Genomic DNA, 9,704 nt, shown 5'->3' with positions numbered 1-9,704 from the left:
GGATAATAATAATATATTTTAATAATAATAATAATAATAATAACAACAAAAGCACTAAATAGAGAGCATATCTCCGCCCACTGCAAATCCCTTTCTCAAAAATAAATCCCTAAAAAGTATGTTTTTACTTTCGAACCACCAACCACCATCTACTTAAAAAGAAATTACACTTAAACACGAAAGTTGAATTCAAATCAGTTGATTACTTTTTGGGATCTGATCTGGGACATTTTGCTTTGAATTAGTCCATATATTCACATCCACACCAAAATTTAATCAATCAATTTTTCGAATGCCTTTTATTGTATCAGTTGTACACCTGCCAATGCCTTACATCTTCTAGCTTTAACACACTGGAATGTCACACTCTTATACCTGACAAAAAAATACATACATACCATGCTAATATATATATGAGGGTTTGGTCGTCACATTGTATGTATTAAAAATAATTCCCAATCAGTTCCGAAAAAAAGTGAAGTTAGTACACAAAACGCTGTACCGCTTTACTGTACTTGCACTAATTTAGATATTCATCATATAACTATTGTTCATGCCTACAGTAAGACAGTAAACCTATTTTTTAAATCGTCCTAGAGATATTTAGGTGTGGGATCTGGCCTCCATGCACACCCGACTTTGGATCATCACCAATAATTCAAATTTATTTTCCTTGTAATTTGATTAAACTTTAACGAAAGTTTCATTCAGATCATTTTATTAGTTTTTTAAATATCGGGTCTGGGACGTTTTCGTTTGAATGGTTCTCATATCCATACACTTTTTTCATTGAAACATGACAAATTATTGTGGAAAGGGAAATTTGGATCCATTGATTATCCTTAGAATATTTAGGTGGGACCTTAGGATGACCCTCAAATTTACACCTGAATTTTAATCATCATCAACACTTAATAATATCTTTCTTGTAACTTGGTTAAACTTTCACCAAACTTTCATTCATCAGTTGATTAGTTTTTGAAATATCTTGTCTAGAACATTTGCTCTAAAATCCTTTAATTGATCCTCACATCCACACCCTACTCCGGACCATTTTTTTCAAATTGGGTTATGCCTAATTCTCCCTGTTATATTTAATTATGTCTGTGCAGCCATTTCTTGAGATAATTCAAACACACAAAGTCAATAAAAGACACCTCAGAAGAAGGGAAAGCTCATTTCCCGCCATCTAGGAATCAAAATTTTCCAGGGGCAGAACCCCGCACCCCCTCTCTTTTTGAGATTTATCGATACTGGGAGAAAAGAATACTCAATTTTTTTTATGTATACACTTACTGTAATAAGAATGAGAAAAATTCACTTGACCATTTTCAAGAGGGGGGAACCTTAAATTTTTAAGAACTTCAAATTAAAGTCACTTCAGAAGTCGTGAAGTCTCATTTCCCGCCATTTAGAAATCAATACTTTTCCAGAGAGAACCTGAATCCCCCTTTCACGTTGGGGTTCATTGATTCATGGAATCGTTTTCAAGAGGGGAGGAACCTTGAATTTTGGAGTACTTAAAAGTCGTTAAAAGACACCTCAAAAGTCGGAACAGCTCATTTCCAGCCATCTAGGAGTCAAAATTTTCCAGGGGGAAACCCACAGATCAACCTTTCCTTTGGGGGGTTTATCGATTCATGAAAAAAAGAATACGTATGCAACTACTCAATTCTTTTATGTATACACACATAACAGGCCTTTTTAATGTAAAGAATGAGAACAGTTAGCTATTAAACTGTTTTCAAGAGGGAGAAAACCTTGAATTTTGAAGAACTTATCATTATGATACACCCAGCTCAAAAGTTGGGAAAGCTCATTTCCCAGCCTCTAGGAATCAAAATTTGAGGATCCTCAGACTGCCTTCTTTTTTGGGGTTTTGGGGCAAATTCTAACCCATATCCCCCCTACATTTGAAGCCAGATTCCCCCGATTCACAAATCCATTTTACTAGTTGGGAGTCCCCTCCCACTTTGAAAACGTTCCACCAGCCCTGCATTCTCAACCAACAATACAGTAGTTCTTTCCAGAACTATCTTTGTTGTGTACTGCAAGCATTCATATATATAAAATGCATGCCTATCATTTTCATTCTGCATGTAATATTTACTGTAATTATGTTATGATTAATAGTTCATAAAATTAAAATTTAATTATTTGACCAAATTTTTTTTTTTTTTTCAGAATTATAGTAATTAAATTAGCAATTAAACATCTTGATATTTATGGTGCATTTGTATTTTCTCATCCTAAATCCAATTATTGCAATTTATTTTATTATAGAAATTCTGAAGAAAATTTAGACATTGCACCTCTGCAACAAGTGGACCAGCCCTGCTTGGCTGAATGACGAATTTTGCTTCCTCTACTGAATGGTGAGTGTGCTAGAAAAACTTTGTGAATTTTCTTATTATAAATTTCATGTCCATTGCAAATTGCTTTGTGGGATAAATAAATGCTGACATCGATTTCAGATTTGATACTTGTTTCTGAAATTATTGCTGTATTAATTTTCGTAAATGTTTCAATTGAAAATAACTTTTAACGTTTTCCCTTTCCACTGGACATAAAAATTGTTGTATAAATTTGCGTAAATGTTTCAATTGCCTTTCCACTGGACATAAAAATTGTTGTATAAATTTGCGTAAATGTTTCAATTGAAAATAACTTTGAACGTTTTCCCTTTCCACTGGACATAAAAATTGTTGTATAAATTTGCGTAAATGTTTCAATTTAAAATAACTTTGAACGTTTTCCCTTTCCACTGGACTTAAAAATTGTTAATAACTTTGAATGTTTTTCCACTGGACTTAAAAATTATTGTATTAAATTGCTTGAATGTTTTCCATTCCATAGCTTATTACTTTAATTTCTTATTCTTTCAGAATGTGGCGACTGAATTGGCAATTAAAGTTTTCTATTTCAAATAAATATTCTTTGCAATTTAATATCGTTTTGGAAATATTTTGAATAAATAAATATTCATTGTATTCAGTTTAGTATCGAGTATTGTTTTCTTCTTGAGCACTGAAAAAGCAGGACGGAAAAAAAAAAAAGCGCCCTCGAATAGAAAAAGGCCCTAAATATGACTAAGTTATTTGGCCACAATAATCTGTCCGGTTCTGATAAAAATAGTGAAGAAAATCGCCCTAAATAGCCATTTTAATTCAAAGTTTTTTAGGGTGTCTTAACTGTCAATGGCAGCAAGCACCCTCTAACATCCAATTTTTTCAGAATAGCATAAAAACTGGCTATTAGAGGGCACTACCACCTTATTAATTAAATTAATGACAAATAAGAGACCACCGAAAAACGTTGAACTAAAATGGCTATAGAGGGCGGTTTTCAGCACCACACAGGGCCCCTTTAAATAATTTTAGAGACCCTGGAAATTTTGGCTTTCTATTAGAGGGCACCCTTCAGCACCACTTTTAATATAAATTGAGGACATGGGAAAAATTAGCCTTTTTCTATTGGAGGGCGCATTTTTCATCTTACCTGCATCCATCAGTCAAGCCATCAGTCTTCAAACTTGAACAGCAAAGAAACATTAAAACACTATTGATTTTTTTTTTTTTATGTTGTAACCAAAACCAAACCAAAATCGCGTAATGAAAATTATTAGGCATCAACAATTCATTATATGGAAAGTTAAAATTCAAGTTATAGTAGTTTTCTGGTTGTCTTAGTAATTAGTCAGTTCATATCTTCTGTACAATATAATCAGTTTTTCAGAATTAAGCAATTGTTGTCTTGATGCTGCAACAACTTACCTGCATCCACCAGTCTTCAAACTTGAACAGCAAAGAAAAGTCAACACACTACTTATATTTTTTATTATCTTCATAACCAAAATCACATAATGTAAATTATAGGCATCAACAATTCATTATATAAAAAGTTAAAATGCTCTGCTAGTAATCATAGTAGTTTTCTGGTTCTCTGGTCTGATTGTAATTAGCCAGTTTATATCTTCTGTACAATATACTCAGTTTTTTATTAAAAAATTAATTATAATAGGTTTCTCTTCCTTGTCTTCCTCTGCAGCAGTACTTTTCCTGTCTTGCAACTGTGTTGCTCCATCCACCAAAAATTGATTCTAAAAAATTAGACACAAACATGAATTAAACGAAATTAAAGGTAATAATAAAGTTAATAATTTCATAAAGCTTCAGTATATTTCACTTAATACTTACAGTATTATTAATTCTTTGATGTATATCAAAAATTACTTATATTGCATAGAGTTGTCTGTCGTCTGCAAAAAAAAAAAAAAATTCAGTTGTTTTCTTATTCTCAGTGACTTTCACAAATACTGATTTAAGAAAGTGCAAGCTCAGTGTTGTAGTGGTTAAGCACCAGGCTAGTTATCTGGTGTGTAAATCCCATTTCCATGTACCAGTGAGTACTGTAATGCCATTCAATGCTGTTTTTTATGTTAGGAATGTTTTAGTTCATCATACTGAATGCTCAGCATGTTCCATAATACTTGTAAATAAAGTCATTTGGGTAGGAATTGAACAACTGAGCTTACGCTACAGTGGCTTTGTGTTGAATCTGATTTAAGCAAAAGAAATCTTGCAAGAGTCCAATTTCCAAGTAGCAGCCAAGTAGGTCTACTGTGATGCTTTTCAATCGTTTTATTTTTTCTAAACACCATCAAATATAATTCTCACAAGCAGTTATTGTATTGCCCCATCAATATGCACCCTTGTCAAACATTCATGATTCCATATGCTTTGACACTTTAACATTGACTGGATGCTCCTATACCTTCCTTTACCAGGATTATCGCACTATTCAGCAAATGTTCTAAAAAAACTTCAGTACGCTTTTTATGATTTGCTGCATGGGTCATGTTCTGTTGCTTCATCTGCCAAAAAAAAACAAAAAAAAACAAGAAACAGTAAGGTTGAAACATGATAATTTTAAGGAACGAAGAAATTAGATCATCAGTTTGAAGATTCAATAGACTTTCTTTATTTTTCTTTTTTGTTTTATGGGGTAAATAGGGAAGGTCCACCACTAGAGTTAAGCATTATCTCAGACCTCCATGCCCGTTTTACGTAGGACATGGCTAGGGGGCCCACCCCACTTTTTGGCAGAAAATATATAATGTCAGGAGATTTTTGTATGATCAGAAAGAAATGCAAGAAAATAAAGAGGAAAGAAGGAGATCAAGCGGAAAGAGAGTGTTTATCCAGTCCCCAACCAAGTTACATTTTCTCGCAATTCACATTGACAGATGTGGGGTGTCAGGAGTCTTGATCCCCCTCCCTTAGTCAAAAAATAAGAAATAAATAAAAAGGTCAGGAAAGCTCATTTCTCGCCATCTAGGAATCAAAATTTTCTACAGGAGAGGGGAACCCCCAACCATTTTTGTATTTTTGGGGTTTATCGATTCATGGGAAATATGATATGTATGCAACATACGTATACCGGTACACACACACATACATTACTATTTTATCTTTTAAAAACTCTCTTAATTCTTAATTATTTGTATTTATTATATATTTAAGAATGTTTATGTTACTTGCATTGCATTTCAATATTTGTTTAATTATGCAACTGTACAACTTTGAAAAACAGTACCCAAGTACTGAAAGTGCAGTAAAAAGACAGAATAAATGAATAAAATATCCTTGTACTATAAAAATAAGAAAATATTTATTACATGATTTTGCAAATTAATTTTCATCAGCGTGTACAAGTATGTAAAATGCACAGCCTACCTAATCACATCAAAAATCCTTTTCGAAACAAGCCGTGTTCGTCCGCCCGAGTCTATTTCCACCATGCCATGCACACCTACAAAGAAACTGACTCGTATTGTTTGATAAGGAAACTTTAAAAGTCTAAAAAAAAAAAATACAAATTACAATTGTTTTATTTTAATACATACAATATATAGGCCTACCTCATTTTGTTGATACTTACATCACAAATATACCCCATAATCATAAAACAATGGCATTTTTTTTTGCTAAAATACAGCTTGTCCACAATATCCGTTGTCAATTCATGTCAAGCGGTTTTTGCAAATTAATTTTCATCAGCATGTACAAGTATATAAAATGCACAGGCCTACCTAATCACATCAAAAATCCTTTTCAAAACAAGCCGCGTTCGTCCGCCAAAGTCTATTTCCACCATGCCATGCACACCTACAAAGAAACTGACTTGTATTGTTTGATAACGAAACTAAACATCTAAAAAAAAAAATACAAATTGCAATTGTTTTATTTTAACACGTACAATATATAGGCCTACCTCGTTTTGTTGATACATACATCACAAATATACCCCATAATCATAAAAATGGCATTTTTTTTTTTTTTTTTGCTAAAATAAAGTTGGTCCACAATATCCGTCGTCAACTCATGTCAAGCGGTTCTTTGGAATTCACAATCTGCTACACAGGTGGGTGCGTCCAGGATATTAGGTGAAAATGGCCACAGGAATTACTAAAGTTCAATTATTGGAATAAATAATCTTTTTCCAAGGGTATAAATAGAGATTATATATTTGCTTTTCCACATTGGCATGTACAAATATACACAGACACATCAAAATTATACAAAAACATATAGGGATATTGACTGGGAAAACATTTAAGGATAAAAACACAGGAAATTACAAAAAGCAACTTATTTCCACCGTGGTCCCCAAATGAGAATACTAAAATACCAGAAAAATAATAATAGAACTATAAATATGGAAACTATACAATAAATACATTTTAAAAACTACAGAAAATTCAATTTTGAAACATCAAATTTAATCTATATTGTATTATGAAGTTCAGATATATAATGGTTCTTTATGAGTTCCTAACAGTACCATTATTAAAACACAGGGTTTTTTTCATCTTGCCAGTCAGTTGTCCAGGTAACACAAAACAAATCCTTTATTTACCACCACACCATGCCATCACTGTAACAGAGAACAGAAACTGGATGCGAGCCAACAGTACCTGTGGACACTGGCATTCTCTTAGTAAATTGTACAAGCTACGCTCATTATAGAAAGAAAATGCCCACATGTAGGCGTTACCTGACTACCCTCTTCATCTATGCAGCAGCAGTCATCTAATGATGCTGCTTTTCTTTCAACTACGCAAGCACTTATGTCTGGTTTATATTTATCCACTTCTGGATCTTCATTACTACCTTCTTCAGGGAAAGTAGATTTCAGTTGACCTGTCTTGGAATAAGAATAGCCGGCACATTTGTCTGTATTGCCTGCAGTTTCTGGCAACGTCTCCAACTCGGACTTCTATAACAATTATTATTGGATTAGACAATGTTAAAAATTAACAATTTCTTTCCAAATACCTACTGTACTTGATGACACAAATAACAAGTTACAGGAGTGAGTTTGCTTACCATTTGAGATGGGAATGGAGCTCTCAAAATAGGGTTTACTATTTTTGTGGTTGCACTTGGTACGGGTTTTAAAAATGGATCCCTAAAGCTGACCGAACATTTCTCCACAGGCTTCAATGTACTGCTTCGGAATTTCAGCCATAGCAGTTCAAAAAGGTTCTCGGCTGACTTTCCCAAAGTAAAAGTGCCTACTCATGCCCACATCCATGTAAACTGTTCTCGTAGCAAAATGTCTGCATCTGCTAATTCTATCCATCTAGTCAAAACATCTTTCAAATTGCCGCAAATTAATGCCCACTTTCTCCAGCTTCAGGTCTTGCAAGATGTAGATGTCAATCCCATCATGTAAACTGGAAATGCTTCAATAGAGCAGTTTAAGTAATCTGTAATCATTTGCTTCGACTGTAGATAACCTAAAATAAACTCAAGAGATTTTCCTGTTAATAAAGAACTTAAATTTACTGCCAAATCACGTGGCATACCTTTCATATCGTTTTAAATAAGCATCCAGATCATTCTTACCTTCATTAAATGCTGGTAATTTAGGTCTACTTGCCTTAACTTTGGATGATCCAGTTTAGGGACAGGTAATATTCTGCCTCACTTAGGTTTGTTCTTTTCACCAGTGTCCTTGTATAGTATTATTTCCTAGCGAGTAGTCCCCAAAAATGTTACACAGCCTCTCAGAAGCTATCTGACAAAGGTCCGAACATACTCAAGAGACACAAAAGTTCACAACACAAATAATTACCAAAAATGTTTGCTGATATATTTCTGAGAAAGTACACCCACCAGCCTAGTGTTGGGGAATCAAGTGGGGCCGATGAAGATAACACTATCCAGGGGGTCCTTTTTTCTGATCAATGTTTTCTTTTTTTCTTTCTTTTTTTTTGGCTTTCCAAAAGGAAAGGGATCTTTCTTTTTCTTTAATTTGACCTCTGAATTCCATCATCATTAACATATGTTTTCAATCATCTCATCAACAATGCCATAGCAGTTAACAAATAATAATGGTTAAGCAACAATGCTGTAACACTACAACTTTATCAGTCGGCCCTTCCAAAACTTTAACAAAATATTATGTTACCAAAATACAATAATAATTTGTTCACGATTTCAACATTTTCATTATGGCCTTTTAGCTCTATCACATTAGATTTAATATCACAATAAATTTTTATTCAATCAATTTCCTTTATCATATATTTTTTTTACAATTCTCAATTCAAAGATTAATTGAAAAGGCATCAATTACAAGCAAGCTTTAAGTTTTGATGCCCTACAAAGAAAGAACAATAATAACTACAAAATAAAAAGATAATAATAGAAGACGATTCATTTATAAATCAAGATTCATAAATGATAATATGACAAATACAATGGAAAAAAAGTGAAATTTCGATCAAGTATTAAAGATTACCAGTTTTATCTATATTTTTTCAGTAGTCTGTTATGTATTCCTCTTTTAAATAAACTAATACTTTGTAGATTTTTTATATTGTGTTCTAAGCCATTCCATATTTTGGCACCTCTATAGCTGATACTGTTTTGTCCCATTTTTGTTTTCATTAATACAGTGGTAAAGTTTTTTCTATTTCTGGTTCCATAGTTATATCTTCAATTGTGCGAAAAAATGTATTAAAGGTAATAGGAAGCTGTTTATTATGAAATTGAAAGAGTATTATTGCCATATGCTTTTCATAGAGATCAAATATATTTAATGTATTAGTTTGTAAAAATAGTGGTAATGAAGATGATGAAAATGAACTTTGCATATAATTCAAAGTGCTTTCTTTTAGAGAATGCAAAGCCTGTTTAATTTTTTTGGATTGAAGGGGCCCCATACAACTATTGCGTATGTTTAGTCGGGGAGAATTATGGATTTATATATTTGTAACATTATTGAATAGGGTAAAAAATATTATTCAAGATTCCTATTACCTTAGAGACTTTATTTGCGATGGCATCAATATGGTTATGAAATGATATAAATTCATCAAGATTAACTCCTAGAAACTTTATATGAGTTACTCTTTCAAGTACAGAATTATTAATTGATAATTGTACATTAGTAAACTGAAATGTACTATTGCGGGCTCTAAATATGATATATTTTGTCTTTTTTGGTGTTGACTGTCAGCTTATTTGCTCTAAACCATGCTGACAGGCGGTGTAATTCATTCATTCTATATCTTTGCACACCGAAAAAATGTCATTAATTAATAATAGGAACAAAAGAGGACCAAGTATGGATCCTTGCGGAACACCAAGAGTCAGTTCTCTTTTTACGGATTCCCCAGATTCATAGATAATGAA

General features: G+C 32.8%; 1 long non-coding RNA gene across 1 annotated transcript in view; it reads left to right on the top strand.

Moving 5' to 3' along the window:
* Window positions 1-2,960, top strand: part of LOC117118537 — a 7,826-nt gene extending 4,866 nt beyond the window's left edge. The window contains exons 2-3 of the long non-coding RNA XR_004447057.1: window positions 2,284-2,375; window positions 2,886-2,960. This is a non-coding gene — a long non-coding RNA (uncharacterized LOC117118537). The remainder of the gene's footprint in view (window positions 1-2,283; window positions 2,376-2,885) is intronic.
* Window positions 2,961-9,704: the final 6,744 nt, after the last annotated feature.

The sequence above is a fragment of the Anneissia japonica genome, unplaced genomic scaffold, assembly GCF_011630105.1.
Source record: "Anneissia japonica isolate Jap-2015-1 unplaced genomic scaffold, ASM1163010v1 scaffold287869_len1821871_cov162, whole genome shotgun sequence".
NCBI classification, from domain to species: Eukaryota; Metazoa; Echinodermata; class Crinoidea; order Comatulida; family Comatulidae; genus Anneissia; species Anneissia japonica.
The sequence above is the reverse complement of the archived record's forward strand: the minus strand, read 5'-3'. Positions and strand labels throughout refer to the sequence as shown.